Source organism: Loxodonta africana, chromosome 9 (genome assembly GCF_030014295.1).
Source record: "Loxodonta africana isolate mLoxAfr1 chromosome 9, mLoxAfr1.hap2, whole genome shotgun sequence".
Lineage (NCBI taxonomy): Eukaryota > Metazoa > Chordata > Mammalia > Proboscidea > Elephantidae > Loxodonta > Loxodonta africana.
Genome location: NC_087350.1, coordinates 53,692,701 through 53,709,835, shown reverse-complemented (window position 1 = coordinate 53,709,835; position 17,135 = coordinate 53,692,701). Strand labels below are relative to the sequence as shown.

Below are 17,135 nucleotides of genomic sequence, written 5' to 3'. Positions count from 1 at the left end.
ACCAACCCACCTAACACCAATGATGTGCTCTGTTGCCCTTTGACCATCAAGTGATCTTAAGCCAGGACCGTATCCTGAGTGTCTTCATAAGACCACTTCTGTACTTACTGTCTTAGGTTGAGGTAGACCAGAGCAAGACCCTGAGGAAAGTATTTGAATACAAGTACTTTATTAAGAAGGTAGTTCCAGAAAGAGCGAGTAGAAGAGTGGTGATCTAAGACATGGAAAGGTAGGTTGTCAATACGGTGTATGGTAATAGTTAATTACCACTGAAAGATGTGGGGTCAGGCCTCTGAGAAATGGCCCACTTTAAGCATTCCTCAGAGTTGTCCCACCCAATGTGTAAGATAGGCAGGAGTTGTTTCCACCATCTCCTACCTGTACTTGACTAAGAGATTCTCTGGAGCCATTAAATTCCTACCCCATCTGACCTGTCTGTGAGCAGGTCAGATGGGGTAGGGATCCTCTTATTCTCAGAGGAAGTGAAATAGTTCTCAGGCAGAGTCATAATGTTCTCAGTAAGAAGTCATCAGCATGGACAAGGGTTGTGAATGCCACAGGAATATGAGAAATATATCAGTTAACTTTGTGGAAAAAAAAAAAAAAACACCAAAAACATAGAGGCTTAAAACACCAATCACTTTATTTGCTCACAATTCCATGAGTCAGCTGAGCAGTACTAGCCTGGGCTGAATTGTCTATGGCTGGATGTTTCAGAAATTTTCCCTAACAACTGTAGGTCTCACTTGGTATGGCCAGTATGGTTGGGACAGTTAGAGTCTCTCTTTCTGTGATCTTTCATTCTGTATTAGACTAGTATTTGTTTCTTCACATGGTATTCTCTGGGCTCCCAAAGAACAAGCCACCATGCACAGCTCTTTTCAAGACTCTTTACATGTGTTCTAACATCTTATTTTTATGAACAAATCCAATCAAAACACCTGCCTAAATTCAGTGCACTCTATGGTGAAAATGTCCTTCTATTGAGTATATTTCCCAGAGCTCCTTTCATGTCCTGATTCCTCAGACTATAGAAGAAGGGATTTAGCATGGGAGTAACCAGAGTGTATAATACAGCCACAATGGCATCCTTGTCATTGGAGTTACTGGATGAGGGCAAAAAGTACAATCCAATAATTCTCCCTTAGTATACAGACGCTACCTAGAGGTGGGAGCCACAGGTGGACAAGGCTTTGAAGATTCCCTTCGTTGATGGGACTTTCAGGTTGGTGGTGGCAATGTGGCATAAGAGAGCAGGATGCATATGAATGGAAGCGTAAGAATCACCACCCTCTCAGTGAGGATAATTGGCTCATTGGTTGAGGTGTCTGAGCTGGACAGCTTAAGTAAGGCAGAGAGGTCACAGAAGTGGGGAACGGTGTTGTCTCTACAGAAAGAGAGATGAGCAAGAAGCAAGGTGTGCAATAGCACAGTTGTAAAGGATAAGATTCAGGACACAATTACTAGTAGGCAACACAGGCTCTGACTCATGATGGTGGTATAGTGGAAGGGGTGACAAACTGCCATGTACCTGTCATAGGCCATTGAGGTAAGAAGGAAACTATCAATATCACCAAGAAAAGTACACCTGAAAAATGCACCCAGTATATGAGATGGATTCACTCTGTGTTTGTGAGTTCATTAGCATCTTTGGTGCTGAGAAAGAGATGTCAGAGAAGGTCCCGTGGTGAGGAAGAAGTACATGGGGGTGTGGAGGCAAGAATCCAGCCTTATGAGCAGGATGATGAACAGGTTCCCCAGCACTGTGGTGAGATGCATGCCCAGCCCCTCCAGCCTGATGGAGATCCCCAGGAGAAAGAACTCAGAAGCTGCTCTGATTGTACCTCTTCATCCTTTTCTTCTCTTTTGCCGTAGATTGAAAAATGAGATTGCAATATGAAAGAATAAGAAATCATTACAAAATAAAAACATGTATTTGAACTACTCAGTATACGAATCTTGAATGTCTCATGCTTTTTTTCTACTGATTACAGTCAGCCAACAGTCTGACCATAGGCTATTATGGGTCCCCGTAGAAATTAAAAAAAGCTCTTTTGGAAGAACCATGAAACATCAGAATGATTTATCAGATGACACAAGTTTCAAGCTTGAGATTAAGAAACTAGGGTGCAAGGGTAGGTAACTAACCAGTTGTTAGACTATTAAAAAAAGAAGAAAAAAGTTGTCATTGAGTTGATTCCAACTCAAGGTAACCCCATGTGTTACAGTGTAGAGCAACACTCCATAGAGTTTTCAAGGCTGTGTCTCTTGGAAGCAGACCGCCAGTCCTTTCTTCTGAGACACTGTTTGGTGGGTTCACTGTGCCAACCTTTTAGTTAGTAATGGGATATAGACTACTTTAAACTCTCTCTTTAACTCCTCTCTTCCTATTCGTCTCTCACACTTTTTGGTTAAATGTTTCATTCTTATGAATTACATAGGGCTAGACAAATCAGTGGCCTGCTCTGCATCTCCCAGAAATCCAGATGTGCACACATGGTGAGAAACATCCTAAGTAACTAGCTAAGGCATGGACTTTAAGGATAGTAATCTATGTCAATAATATAAAGAATACAGTGGTATACCTTATAGTATAGATATCAGTACTTAAAGAAAATTCTTTCTCACTCCTCGATATTTTCAGTCTACCATCATACCTTCTACGAAAATTTTCAATGAAGGGCGAAGAAAAAAATCAACTTTTTCTTCCAAATTCCTGCCTTATTTCCTCCATAATTCAAACCAGAGTTTCTCTTGTTCAAGTCTTCAGAACATCAGGAAAGTCATTAGCTTTTTCCAGTCCCATTCTGGAATTGTCAAAGAAAAAACCCTTTATATGTGTTTGTCTAATCTATTTTACCAAATAACGATTACCATTTTCCCATGTTCTTACCCTAGCTTTTTACTGATGACTCATTCCTTATATTTTTCTTATAATATTTATAACACTTTCTGCTAGTACCACCTATCATTCATTTCTCTTTCTGGTTTGGGTTCATTAGTCTTAGACCTGCATATATGAACCTTTTCAAAATAATAAGAAATAAGAACATGATGGCTCTAGCTATTGAAAAACAGAACCCATGTAATATATAATTACAATTAATCTCTAGGTCTTTCTCTGATAGCTGAGAAGTACCTCACCGTAGGAGTCATCAGTCATTTATGGGGTTAAGTAAAGATTCTGTTATCTATAAATTCTCTCAACTTGACTGACATGAACTCTAAAATCCCTAGTCCTTCAGCCCTCTACATTAAAAATCCTGTCTGTAATTGGTTTCACTGAATTGTGGGGAAAAAAAAGAAAAAATATTATTAACTTGATATTTTTACCTTAGAAGAATTACACATTCAGTTTTGATAATTAATAATATGTTAATATCCCATTTATTGGAATAAATACACAAATTAGTTGTCTGATGGACATTTATATTGTTTCTATTTTTTTCCTATTTCCTAACATATTGCAAATAATGGCATTGTTCAATGTTAATTTGCAATGGGACAATGTAGGATAAATTGCTAGAAATGGAATGGGAAGGTATGTGCATTTTCTGCTTTAATATATATTGTCAAGGAGGTGGGGCCAAGACAGCAGAGTAGTCACACACTTCCTGTGGTCCGTCTTACAACAAAGACCCCTCCCCCCAAAAAAGTGGATTGATTATATATGACAACCTAGGAGCCCTGGACATCAAAGACAAAGTTGAGGAGTGTGACTGAGCAGTAGAGGGAGGGACAGACAACTCACCAATAAAGAGACAGAGAGTGGCAGAATGGATTACAAAAATGGTCTGTCTATATGCTGCCTACAAGAGACACACCTTAGACTCAAAGACACAAACAAACAAACTAAAACTGAAAGGATAGAAAAAAAAATCAAACAACAATCAAAAAAGAGCAGGAGTGGGAATATTAATTTCTGACAAAAAAGACTTTAAAGCAAAATCTATCACGAGGGGTAAGGAAGGACACTATATAATGATTAAAGGGTCAATACCCCATGAGGACATAATCATAATAAATATTTACATACCCACAGACTGGGCTGCAAAATATGTAAAACAAACTCTAACAACACTGAAAAGAGAAACAGACAGCTCCACAATAATAGTAGGAGACTTTAACACACTACTTTCAGTGAAGGACAGAACATCTGGAAGAAAGCTCAATAAAGACAGGGAAGATCTAAATGCCACAACCAACCAACCTGATTTCATAGACAAAGAGAACACTCCACCCAACAGCAGCCAAGTATGCTTTCTTTTCCAATGCACAAGAAACATTCTCCAGAATAGACCACACATTAGTCCAGAAAACAAGCCTTAAAAGAATTCAAAGCACTGTAATATTACAAAGCATCTTTTCCGAAAATAAAGCTATAAAGGTACGTATCATTAAGAGAAAAAGCAAGGAAAAAAAAAAAAACACATGGAAACTGAACACCTTGCTCTAAAACTACTGGGTTATAGAAGAAATCAAGGATGGAATAAAGAAATTCACAGAATCAAATGAGAGTGAAAATACATCCTACCAGAACCTTTGGGACACAGCTAAAGCAGTGCTCAGGGGTCAATTTATAGCAATAAATGCACACATCCAGAAAAAAGAAGTGACCAAAATCAAAACATTGACCGTGCAGCTTGAACAAATAGAAAAAGAGCAATAAAAGGAGCCCATGGGCACCAAAAGAAAGGAAATAATAAAAATTAAAGCAAAATTAAATGAAATAGAGAATAGAAAAACAACTGAAGGAATTAACAAAACCAGCAGCTGGTTCTTTGAAAAATATCAACAGAATTGATAAACTGTTGGCCAAACCAACAAAAGAAAAACAGGAAAGGAAGTAAATAATCCGAATAAGAAACTAGGTGGGTAATATCACAAAAGACCCAACTGAAATTAAAAGAATCATAAGAGAATACTATGAAAAGCTGTACTCCAACAAAATCGAAAACCTAGAGGAAATGGATAAATTTCTAGAAACACACTACCTACCTAAACAAACACAAACTGAGGTAGAAAAACTAAATAAACCTATAACAAAATAAGAGATTGAAGAGGTAATTAAAACAACCCCAACAAAAAAAGCCCTGGCCCTGACGGCTTCACTAGGGAATTCTACCAAACTTGCAGGGAAAAGTCAACTCCAGTACTAGTAAAGGTATTCCAGATCATAGAAAACGATGAAATACTCCCAAACTCATTCTGTGAAACCAGCATAACCCTGTTACCAAAAACAGGTAAAGACACCACAAAAAAGAAAATTACTAATATCCCTCATGAACATAGACACAAAAATCCTCAACAAAATTTTAGCCAATAGAATTCAACAACACATCAAAAAAATAATTCACCATGACCAAGTGGGATTCATACCAATGTGCAGGGGTGGTCCAACATTAGAAAAACAATCAGTGTAATCCATTACAATAAATAAAACAGAAGATAAGAAACACATGATCTTATCAATTGTTGCAGAAAAGGCATTTGACAAAGTCCTACAACATTCATGATAAAAACTCTCAGCAAAATTGGAATAGATGGGAAATTTCTCAGCATAATAATGGGCATTTATACAAAGCCAACAGCCAATATTATGCTAAATCGAGAGACTTTTGAAAGCATTCCCCTTGAGAACAGGAACTAGACAAGGATGCTCTTTATCACCACTCTTATTCAACACTGGGCTGGATGCCTTAGCCAGAGCAACAAGGCAAGAAAAAGAAAAAAAGGCATCCAAATTGGTAAGGAAGAAGTAAAAGTATCCCTATTTGCAGATGATATGATCTTATATACAGAAAACCCTAAAGAATTCACAAGAAAAACATTGGGACTAATAGAAGGGTTCAGCAAATTATCTGGATATGGGATAAAACAAAAAGCAGTTGGATTCCTCTACACCAACAAAGAGAACTTGGAAGAGGAAATCACCAAATCAATACCATTTACAATAGCCCACAAGGAGATAAAATACTTAGGAATAAATCTAGTCAGAGATATAAAGGACCTATACAAGGAAAAGTACAAGACACTACTGTACGAGACCAAAAGAAACCTACATAAGTGGAAAAACATACCTTGCTCATGGATAGGAAGACTTAACATTGTGAAAATGTCAATTGTACCCAAAGAGACCTACAGATACAATGTAACCCCGATCCAAATTCCAATGGCATTTTTTAACGAGATGGAGAAACAAATTACGAACTTCATCTGGAAACAGAAAAGGCCCTGGATAAGTAAAGCATTAGTGAAGAAGAAGAACAAAGTGGGAGGCCTCACACTACCTGAGTTTAGAACTATTACACTGCCATGGTAGTCAAAGTTGCCTGGTACTGGTACATCAACAGATACACAGACCAATGGAACAGAATTGAGAACCCAGATGTAAATTCATCCACCTATGAGTCGGAATTGACTCGACAGCAGTGGGTCTGGGGATGAGCAGCTGATATTTGACAAAGGCCCCAAGTCCATTAAATGGGGGAAAGGACAGTCTCTTTAACAAATGGTGCTGGCATAACTGGATATCCATCCTCAAAAAAATGAAACAAGACCCATACCCCACACCATGTACAAAACTAACTCAAAATGGATTAAAGACCTAAATGTAAAATCTAAAATGGTAAAGGTCGTGGAAGAAAAAATAGGGCCAATGCTAGGAGCCCTAATACATTGCATAAACAGAATACAAAACATAACTAACAATGCACAAACACTGGAAGAGAAACTAGATAGCTGGGAGCTCCTAAAAAATCAAACAGTTATACTCATCCAGATTTTACCAAAAGAGTAAAAAGAGATCCTACAGACTGGGAAAAAATGTTTGGCTGATCAAGGTCTAATCTCTAAAATTTACAAAATACTGGAAAACCTTAACAACAAAAAGACAAATAACCCGACTGAAAAACGGGCAAAGCATACGAACAGTCACTTCACCAAAGAAGACATTCGGGCAGCTAACAATTACCCGTCGTAATGCTCATGATCATTAGTCATTAGAGAAATGCAAATCAAAACTACAATGAAATACCATCTCACCCCAACAAGGCTAGCATTAATCTGAAAAACACAAAATAATAAATGTTGGAGAGGTTGTGGAGAGACTGAAACACTTACACACTGCTAATGGGGATGTAAAATGGTACAACCACTTTGGAAATAGATTTGTCACTTCCTTAAAAAGCAAGAAATAGAAGTACCATACCACCCAGTAATCCCAATCCTTGGAGTATATCCTAGAGAAATAAGAGCTGTCACATGAATAGATATATGCACACCCATGTTCATTGCAGTACTGTTCACAGTAGCAAAAAGATGGAAACAACCTAGGTGCCCATCAGTGGATGAATGGATGAACAAATCATGGTATATCCACACAATGGAATACTACGCAATGACAAAGAACAATGACGAGTCTGCGAAACATCTCATAACATGGATGAATCTGGAAGGCATTATGCTGAGTGAAATTAGTCGCGAAAGGACAAATATTGCATGAGGCCACTGTTATAAGAACTCAAGAAAAGGTTTAAACACAGAAGAAAACATTCTTTGATGTTTATGAGAGTGCGGAGGGGAGGGGAGGGAAATTCACTAGTGGGTAAGAATTATCTTAGGTGAAGGAAAGGACAACACATGATATCGGGGAAGTCAGCACAACTGGACTAAACCAAAAGGTAAGAAGTTTCCTGAACACAACGCAACACTTCGAGGGACAGAGTAGCAGGGGCGGGGGTCTGGGGACCAAATGGTTTCTGGGGACATCTAGGTCAATTGGCATAACAAAGTTTATTAAGAAAATGCTCTGCATTCCATTTTGGTGAATGGCGTCTGGGTCTTAAAATGTTGCAAGCAACCAACTAAGATGCGTCAATTAGTCCCAATCCACCTGGAGCAAAGGGGAATGAAGAACACCAAAGACAGAAGGAAAATATGACCCCAAGAGACAAAAGGGCCACATAAACCAGAGACTTCATTAGCCTGAGACTGGAAGAACTAGATGGTGCCTGGCTACCGCCAATAACCTCCTTTCAGGGAGCACAACAGAGAGTCCTTGATGGAGCAGAAGAAAACTGGGGTGCAGAACTCAAATTCAAGTAAAAAGACCAGACTTAATGGTCTAACTGAGACTAGAGGAATCCCCAAAGACATGGGTTTCAGACTCCCTGTTAACTCAGGACTAAAATCATTCCTGAAGCCAACTCTTCAGATGGATTAGACTGGACTACAAAGCGTAAAATAAAACTCGTGAAGAGCGTGCTTTTTAGTTCAAGTAGACACAGGAGACTAAATGGGCAGCTCCTGACTGGAGGCAGGATAAGAAGGCAGAAATGGGTAGAAGCTGGTTGGATGGACCTGGGAAACCAGGGTGGAAAGGCAGTGTGCTGTCGCGTTATAGGGATTCCAACTAGGATCACATAACTATATGTGTATACATTTTTGTATGAGAAATTAACTTGAGCTGTAAACTTTCATGTGAAGCACAATAAAAAAAAAAAGGAAAAAATACATACATATTGTCAAATTATAGCTCCTCCTTGGAAATCCTGTGGAGCAGTTTTACTGTGTCTTATAGGGTCTCGGTGAGTTGGATTGACTAGATAGAAATGGGTATTTTGGTTTTGGATTGAGATGGTGTCCAGTTCACTTACAAGTCATTCTCTTGTGTGAGCTTTTTGTAGTTTGTGTCTTTCAAGGAATTGCTCCATTTCATCTAAGATGTTGAATTTATTGGCATACAGTTATTAATTATATTTCTTTATTAGTCCATTAATATGTATGTCTCTTATTCCTGATATTTGTAATTTGTATATTCTTTCTTTGTACTTCTAACCAATATCAATTATACTGATCTTCTCAAAGAAGCTTTTTGGTTTTCTTTATTTTTCTTTTCTGTTTTTCTGTTTTCTAGTTCTTTGATTTCTCCTCTAATCTTTATTTTTGCTGCTTACTTTGGATTTAATTTGTTCTACTTTGTCTTATTTCCTAAGGTGGAATATGAAGTCACTGATTTAAGATCTTTCCTCTTTACTAATGCAGGCAGTAAGTGTTATAAACTTCCCCCAAAATACTGCTTTACTGGTATTCCACAAATTTTGATGTGTTATGTTTTCACTCAGTTCAAAATAATTTCGAATTCCCTTTTAATTCCTTCTTTGATCAATGGTCTTTTTAAAGTTTTTTTTTTAATGTTATTTTCAATTATTTGAAAGATTTTCCAGAGATCTTTCTGTTATTAGTTACTAATTATATTCCACTGATGTGCGAATACATACATTTCATCACTGCAAGCTTTTTAAATCTTTTGAGACTTGTTTTATGGCCCAGAAAATGGCATATCTTGGTAAATATTGAAAAATTATATATTGTGTGTAGCTTTTGTTAGGTGAAAAAAAAATTTTTTTTTTTTTTTAGGTGAAGCGTTCTATAAATATCAACTAAATAGGCTGATAGTGTTGTTAAAGTCTTCCATATCTTTATTGATTTTCTGCTCACTTGTTACACCAGTTGATGAGAGAAGTTTAAGGAAAGCGTCACCTGTTATTGTAGATTCAAATGGCTAAAATTAAAACAACTGACATTACCAAATGGCAAGAATGTGGAGCAATTAGGTCTCTCATATATTTGTGACATAAATATAAAATTGTAAAACTGCTTTGGAAAAAATATTTTGACAGTTTATTTTAAAGTTAAACATATAGTTACCATAATCTAATAATTCCATGCCTTCATATTTATTAAGAGAAAATTTTAATTAAATCTATCTACACAAAAATTTTGCCTACATGGAGAATTTTCTTTGTAATAGCCCCAAACTAGAAAAAGCCAAATGTCTATCAATAAGTGAGCAAATAAGCAAATTGTGATATAGTCATGCAATCGAATACTTCTCATTTTTAGTTGTTGTTAAGTCGGGTCCAAATCATGGTGACCTTTTGTGTAACAGAACAGAAGACTGTCCATTCCTGTGCCATCTTCAAGATTGTTGGTATGTTTGAAACCATTGTTGTGGCCATGTGTCAATCTATCTCACTGAAGGTTTTCCTCATTTTTGCTGACCTCTTCTTTTCCAAACATGATGTGTTTTCTCTTGATTTGGAAATGAATGACAGTCAGTAATAACAAGAACACATCTGCATTATATACACAAGCAAATAGATGAATCATAAAAATATTGGGCTGAGTAAAAAAGTTGGATACTGAAGAAAAAATTTTGTACGATTCTATTTATTTGAAATTTCAAAACAGACTAATATATAATGAGAGAAAGGAGATCAGTGGTTGTCTATTAGCCATGGATTAAGAGATGAATGATAGAAATATTCTAATTTTTTTTAAACAGTGGTGGTGGTTTTACAGCTGCAAACATTTGTCAAAATCCACTAAGTTCTACACTTAAAGTGTGTAGCTTTTATTGCAGATAAATTTTATCTCAATAAAGTTGATTTTTAGAAAATATACATGTATCTAAGTAATATATTTATTGGTCCTCTAAGAGATGTAATTAAAAGTATAAAAAAATAAAGTAATTATAAACACAAAATCAGGATAGTGGTTACCTCTGTGTTGGTGACAGCAGATTAGGATAAAGACAAAAATATATGTAGATGCAATTGTTGATATTCTAATTTTTAAGTTGGTATTGTGTCCATAGAAATTAATTATTACCATGCTTCATAATTTTATGTATATATATTACATATTCATAACACACAAAAAATCTGAATAACTAATATCTTTCCTAATGAAATAGGATTTATGGATGGGTCTTTCATGGAGATGTAAAGGAATTTTACAATCCTTAGTGACCAAATGACATTTTTTGAGATCCTTTCTCACCTGCTCTATGCAGAATTCTGCACGAGAATCACTTTTGTAGAAGGAAATGGGCTCCAGTCTCAAAGGAGTTTCCCTAGGCAACTGATGGAGGAAGATTTGGCAGCAGTGATACTAATGGGGATACTGCCTCCAACTTTAGGGAAGATCCTCAGCTCTGGTGCATCTAGCTGGAGGAGCAGGTATGTTTGGTCTCCGTGGACTGGGCCAGCATCAGACAGCCAGAAGATCAGGAACAATAGCACCCAGGCAACATGGACCTCCTCTATAGATGAAACCTGGACTTGGATTATCTGATTTAATAATCATAAACAATAATAAAAAAAATTAGCTGCCATTTATTATTTCCCAAACAATTTATTCAAGAAAACCAAAAGATCAATGGAAAATTTATTACATTAGTAATTGATTAGTTTATCCAATAATCAATCTTTATATTGCTGAAACATGGGTAAAGTAAAAAAAAAAAAAAAGAATTGAAACAATGGAAGTAAATGTACTCCATTCTGAATTTTGGCTACATATTAATAGGCACAGCATGCTAATGTCAATACGCTGCTTGAAAACTGGCTCCCTAAACCTCCACGTATTGGTAAAGGAGAGGACACCTTAAAGAAGGATTTGGAAAATATCAGTATAGAGCTGAAAAATTCCAACATAAATACTTAAACGTTGTTGTTGTTTTTAGGTGCCATCGAGTTGGTTCCGACTCATAGCGACCCCTGTGTACAACAGAATGAAACACTGCCTGGTCCTGCACCATCTTCACAATTGTTGTTTTGCTTGAGCCCATTGTTGTAGCCACTGTGCCAATCCATCTCATTGAGTGTCTTCCTCTTTTTAGCTGAGCCTCTACTTTACCAAACATGACGTCCATTCCAGGGACTGATCTTTCCTGATAACATGTCCAAAGAATGTGAGACACAGTCTCGCCATCCTTGCTTCTAAGGAGCCTTCTGGCTGTACTTCTGCCAAGACAGGTTTGTTCGTTCTTTTGGCAATCCATGGTATATTCAATATTCTTTGCCAACACCATAATTCAAAGGCATCAATTCTTCTTTGGTCTTCTTTATTCATTATCCAGCTTTCCCACGCATATGGGACAATTGAAAACACCATGGCTTGGGTCAGGTTCACCTTAGTCTTCAAGGTGATGTCTTTGCTTTTTAATACTTTAAGATTTGCCAATGTAATTCATCTTTTGCTTTCTTGACTGCTGCTTCCGTTCGTGTGATTCTTGTCTTTTGTTTTATTTAGATGATGGATTACATTAATTGTTTTCTAATGTTGAACCATCCCTGCATACCTGGTATGAATCCCACTTGGTCATGGTGAGTTATTTTTTTGATATGTTGTTGAATTCTATTGGCTAGAATTTTGTTGAGGATTTTCACATCTGTGTTCATGAGGGATAAGAGGGATATAGGTGTGTAATTTTCTTTTTTTGTGGCATCTTTACCTGGGTTTGGTATCGGGGATATGTTGGCTTCATAGAATAAGTTTGAGAGTATTCTGTCCTTTTCCATGCTCTGAAATACCTTTAGTAGTAGTGGTGTTAACTCTTTTCTGAAAGATGGGTAGAACTCTGCAGTGAAGCCATCCGGGCCACAGCTTTTTTTTTTGTTGGGACCTTTTTGATTACATTTTCAATCTCTTTTTTTGTTATGGGTCTATTTAGTTGTTCTACCTCTGTTTGTGTTAGTTCAGGTAGGTAGTGTGTTTCTGGTGATTCATCCATTTCTTCTAGTTTTCAAATTTGTTAGACTACAATTTTACATAGTAATCTGATATGGTTCTTTTGATTTCCGTTGGGTCTGTTGTAATATCAACCATCTCATTTCTTATTCAAGTTATTTGCTTCCTCTCCCGTTTTTCTTTTGTCAGTTTGGTCAACGGTTTATCAATTTGGTTAATTTTTTTAAAGAACCAGCTTTTGGTCTTGTTAATTCTTTCAATTGTTTTTCTGTTTTCTGTTTCTTTTAGTTCTGCTCTAATTTTTATTATTTGCTTTCTTCAGGTGCCTGAGTTTTTCTTTTGTTGCTCTCTTTCTGGTTCCTCAAGTGGTAGAGGTAATTCTTTGATTTTGGCCCTTTCTTCTTTTTGTGTGTGTGCATTTATTGATGTCAGTTGACCTCTGAGCACTGCTTTTGCTGTGTCCCAAAGGTTCTGGTAGGAAGTGTTTCCATTCTCATTGGAGCCTAGGAATTTCTTTATTCCCTTCTTAATGTCTTGTATAATCCAGTCTTTTTTTTTTTAGCAGGGTATTGTTCAGTTTCCAAGCATTCGATTTCTTTTCCCTGCTTGTTCTGTTATTGATTTCTGCTTTTATGGCCTTATGGTCGGAGAAGCTGCTTTGTAATATTCCAATGTTTTAGATTCTGCCAAAGCTTGCTTTATGACCTAATGTGTGGTCTATTCTAGAGAATGTTCCATGTGCACTAGAAAAGAAAATATACTTGGCTGCTGTGGGGTGGAGTGTTCTGTATATGTCTACAAGGTCAAGTTTGTTGATTGTGGTATTTAGATCTTCTGTGTCTTTATTGAGCTTCTTTCTGGATGTCCCGTCCCTCACCAAAAGCCGTGTTTTGAAGTCTCCTACTGTAATTGTGCAACTGTCTATATCACTTTTCAATGCTGATAGAGTTTGTTTTATGTATCTTGCAGCCCTGTCATTGGGTGCATAAATATTTAATATGGTCATATCCTCCTGGTATGTTGTCCCTTTAATTATTATATAGTGTCCTTCCTTATCCTTTCTGATGGATTTAACTTTAAAGTCTATTTTGTGGGAAATTAATATGGTCACTCCTGCTCTCTTTTGATTGTTGTTTGCTTGATATATATTTTTCCATTCTCTGAGTTTTAGTCTGTTTGTGTCTCTAAGTCTAAGGTATGTCTCTTGTAGGCAGCATATAGACAGGTCTTTTTTTTTTAATCCATTCTGTCACTCTCTGTCTCTTTATTGGTGCACTTAGTCCATTTACATTCAGTATAATTATGGATAGGTATAAATTTAGTGCTATCGTTTTGATATCTTATTTTGTGTGTTTGTTGACAGTTTCTTTTTCCCACTTAATTTTTTGTGCCAACTAGTTTATCTTTACATATTGTCTTTTCCTCTTCTTCGTTGTCGTTGATTTTGTTTCTGCTGAGTTTTATTTTATTTTATTTTTGGATGAGTAGGATAGTTAGTCTCCTTTGTGGTTACTTAATATTTACCTCTATTTTTCTGTGTTGAAACCTAACTTTTATTTCTTTGTATCGCCTTGTCTTTCTCTCCATGTGAACGATCTATGACTACATTTCTTAGTCCCTCTTAATTGTTTTAATGTTGTCTTTTACATAATAACATCGCTGTTTCCCTTTTTTGTGTGTGTGTTTTTTTTAATCTTGATTTATTTTTGTGATTTCCCTCTCTGGGTTGACATCTGATTGCTCTGTCCAGTGTTTTAGTCTTGGGTAGATACCTGATATTATTGATGTTCTAACCAAAGAACTGCTTTTAGTATTTCTTGTAGTTTTGATTTGGTTTTTATGAATTCCCTAAACTTCTGTTCATCTGGAAGTGTTCTAATTTCACCTTCATATTTGAGAGACGGTTTTGTTGGATATATGATTCTTGGTTGGCAGTTTTTTTCCTTTAATGCTCTATATAAGTCATCCCATTGCCTTCTTGCCAGCATGATTTCTGCTGAGTAGTCCAAGCTTATTCTTATTGGCTGTCCTTTGTAGTTGACTTTTCATTAGTCCCTAAAAAAAAAAAAAAAAATTTTTTTTTTTTTTGTCCCTAGCCACTCTTAAATTCTCTTCTTATATTTGGTTTTGGCAAGTTTGATTATAATATGTCTTGGTGACCTTCTTTTAAAATCTACCTTATGTGGAGCTCGATGAGCATCTTGGATAGATATCTTCTCATTTTTTACAGTATCAGGGAAGTTTTCTGTCAACAAATTTTCAACAATTCTCTCTGTATTTTCTGTTATCCCTCCCTGTTCTGGTACTCCAATCACTCATAGGTTGTTTCTCTTGATAGAGTCCTACTTGATTCTTAAGGTTTCTTCATTTTTTAAAATTCTTTTATCTGATTTTTCTTCAAGTATATTAGCGCCAAGTGCTTTATCTGCATGCTCACCAATTCTGCCTTCCACTTGCTCAGTTCTGCTCCTCTGACTTTCTACTGAGTTGTCTAATTCTGTAATTTTATTGTTAATCGTCTGAATTTCTGGTTGTCTCTATGGATTCTTGCAGCTTATTAAATTTTCCATTATGTTCTTGAAGAACCTTTTTAATTTCTTCAACTGCTTTATCTGTGTGTTCTTTGGCTTGTTCTGCTTATTGTCTGATCTCCTTTCTGATGTCTTGAAGAGTTCTGTATATTAATCTTTTTTATTTTGCATCTGGTAATTCCAGGAAGGCACTTTCATCTAGAAGATCCCTTGATTCTTTGTTTCAAGAGCTTTTTGAAGTGATCATGGTCTCTTTCTTTATGTGATTTGCTATTGACTGTTGTTTCCATGCCATCTATAAGTTATTGTATCAGTTTATTTTGTTTGCTTACTGCATTCTAGCTTCTTGCTTTGTTTTTTTTTGATATGCCCAGATGGGTTGCTTGAGTGAGCTAGCTTGATTATTTTTGCCTTTGAAGCTCTGATGTCCTGTCCCCAGATGGCTAGAGCTGTTATTGTGTATATCAGTCTAAGAGTCCATTCACTTTTCTTGTATGGATTCAGCTTAAGTGTCCAGGTAGCTGGTCATCAAGTGTGTGGTATAGGCTCTGTCCTACAATCTTACAGTGGCAGGAGTGATTGGTGTAGGTACTGGTATCTGGTTGCAGGGGGTCAAGCTCTGAACAAGGCACGGGGCTGAGATTCATCCCCCGAGTGTCCTGAGGAAAGTGTGTTCCTCTTTCCTAGAGCATACTGGTGGGTGGGTTCTTCAGATGGACCATAGGTACTCAGTGCATTCAGTTGTACAAAATGGGAGGTACCAGTTATCCTTGGACCCTTGTCCTGGGTAACCTGAGTGGAGCCACCAGTCCTTAGGCTTCTGATGTGGGTATGCAAGGACCCTGTTTAACAAGCAAAATGGTGTCAAACATCAAACACCCACCTCTCCACCACACAGGGGCCTATTCTCCTAAAATAGGCACTCACAGGTCCATGAACGGGGGAAAGGTATTAAAGGTCCATCGACCATTTATGCCTGGACAGGAGCCACTTCTGTCCTGAGCTTCCCAGGTTGTGGAACTGGCAAATTATCTTTTCCCCCAATTGGGTATTTATTCTTCTCCAAGGCCGGGAGAATGGCTCTGGCATTCAACAGGGCGTATCTCAGGCTCAGCGAAATCAACAGCCTCTGAAGCCGGCTTGGGGGTGGGGGGAGTGATAAATATGCACAAGTACTTAGCTTTTGCCAAGAGTGCCATTTTTCTCTGGTTCTGGAGGTGTGAGTCAGCTGTGCTGCTGGCTGGTTCTTCCTGAGGGAACCATGGCTGAATGCTACTACCAGCCCACCAGCAGCCACTCCCCGAAATGGTGCCTGAGAGTTCTTGGTGATTCAGGTCCACCAACTCCTCTCCACTTCTGAAATGTCTCTCCCTCTCCCTGCTGCTCAGTCCGTTTTCTAATTTTGCCTTTGATGCTCTGAGCTCCTAGCTTGTCATAATCGTTTCCCTTGCTTTTCTGGTTTTTGTCGTAAGAGGGCTCGCTGGATGCATCTGGCTATTCCTTCACCTTGGCCCTGCCTCCTCATTGTGGTTTTGATTTGCATTTCTCTAATGGCTAGTGATCGCGAGCATTTCCTCACTTTATCTGTTAGCCACTTCAATGTCTTCTTTGGCCAAGTGTCTGTTCATATCCTTTGCTCATTTTTTAATTGGATTATTTGTCTTTTTGTTGCAAAGGTGTTGGATTTTCCTGTAGATTTTAGAGATTAGGCCTTTGTTGGATTAGACACAGCCAAAAATTTTTCCCAGTCTGTAGGTTGTGTTTTTACTCTTTTGGTGAAGTCTTTTAATGAGCATAAGTGTTTAATTTTTAGAGGATCCCTATTATCTAGCCTATCTTCTGGTGTTTGTATATTGTTAGCTATGGTTTGTATACTGTTAAAGCTGTGTATTAGGGGCTCTAGCATTGCTTCTGTTTTTTCTTCTATGACCTTTATAGTTTTTGGTTTTCTATTTAGTTCTTTGATCTATTTTGAATTAGTTTTTGTGTATGGCATGAGGTACGTGTCCTGTTTCTTTTTTTTGTAAGTGGACATCCAGTTTTGCCAGCACCATTTATTTACATATG

General features: G+C 37.2%; 1 protein-coding gene and 1 pseudogene across 1 annotated transcript in view; one reads left to right on the top strand and one right to left on the bottom strand.

Moving 5' to 3' along the window:
* LOC111749881 (olfactory receptor 1J21-like) overlaps positions 1-17,135 on the top strand; it is a 71,683-nt gene that overhangs the window by 24,007 nt on the left and 30,541 nt on the right. The gene's annotated exons all lie outside the window — the stretch shown is intronic.
* Positions 647-1,779, bottom strand: LOC111749826 (olfactory receptor 1J21-like; annotated as a pseudogene).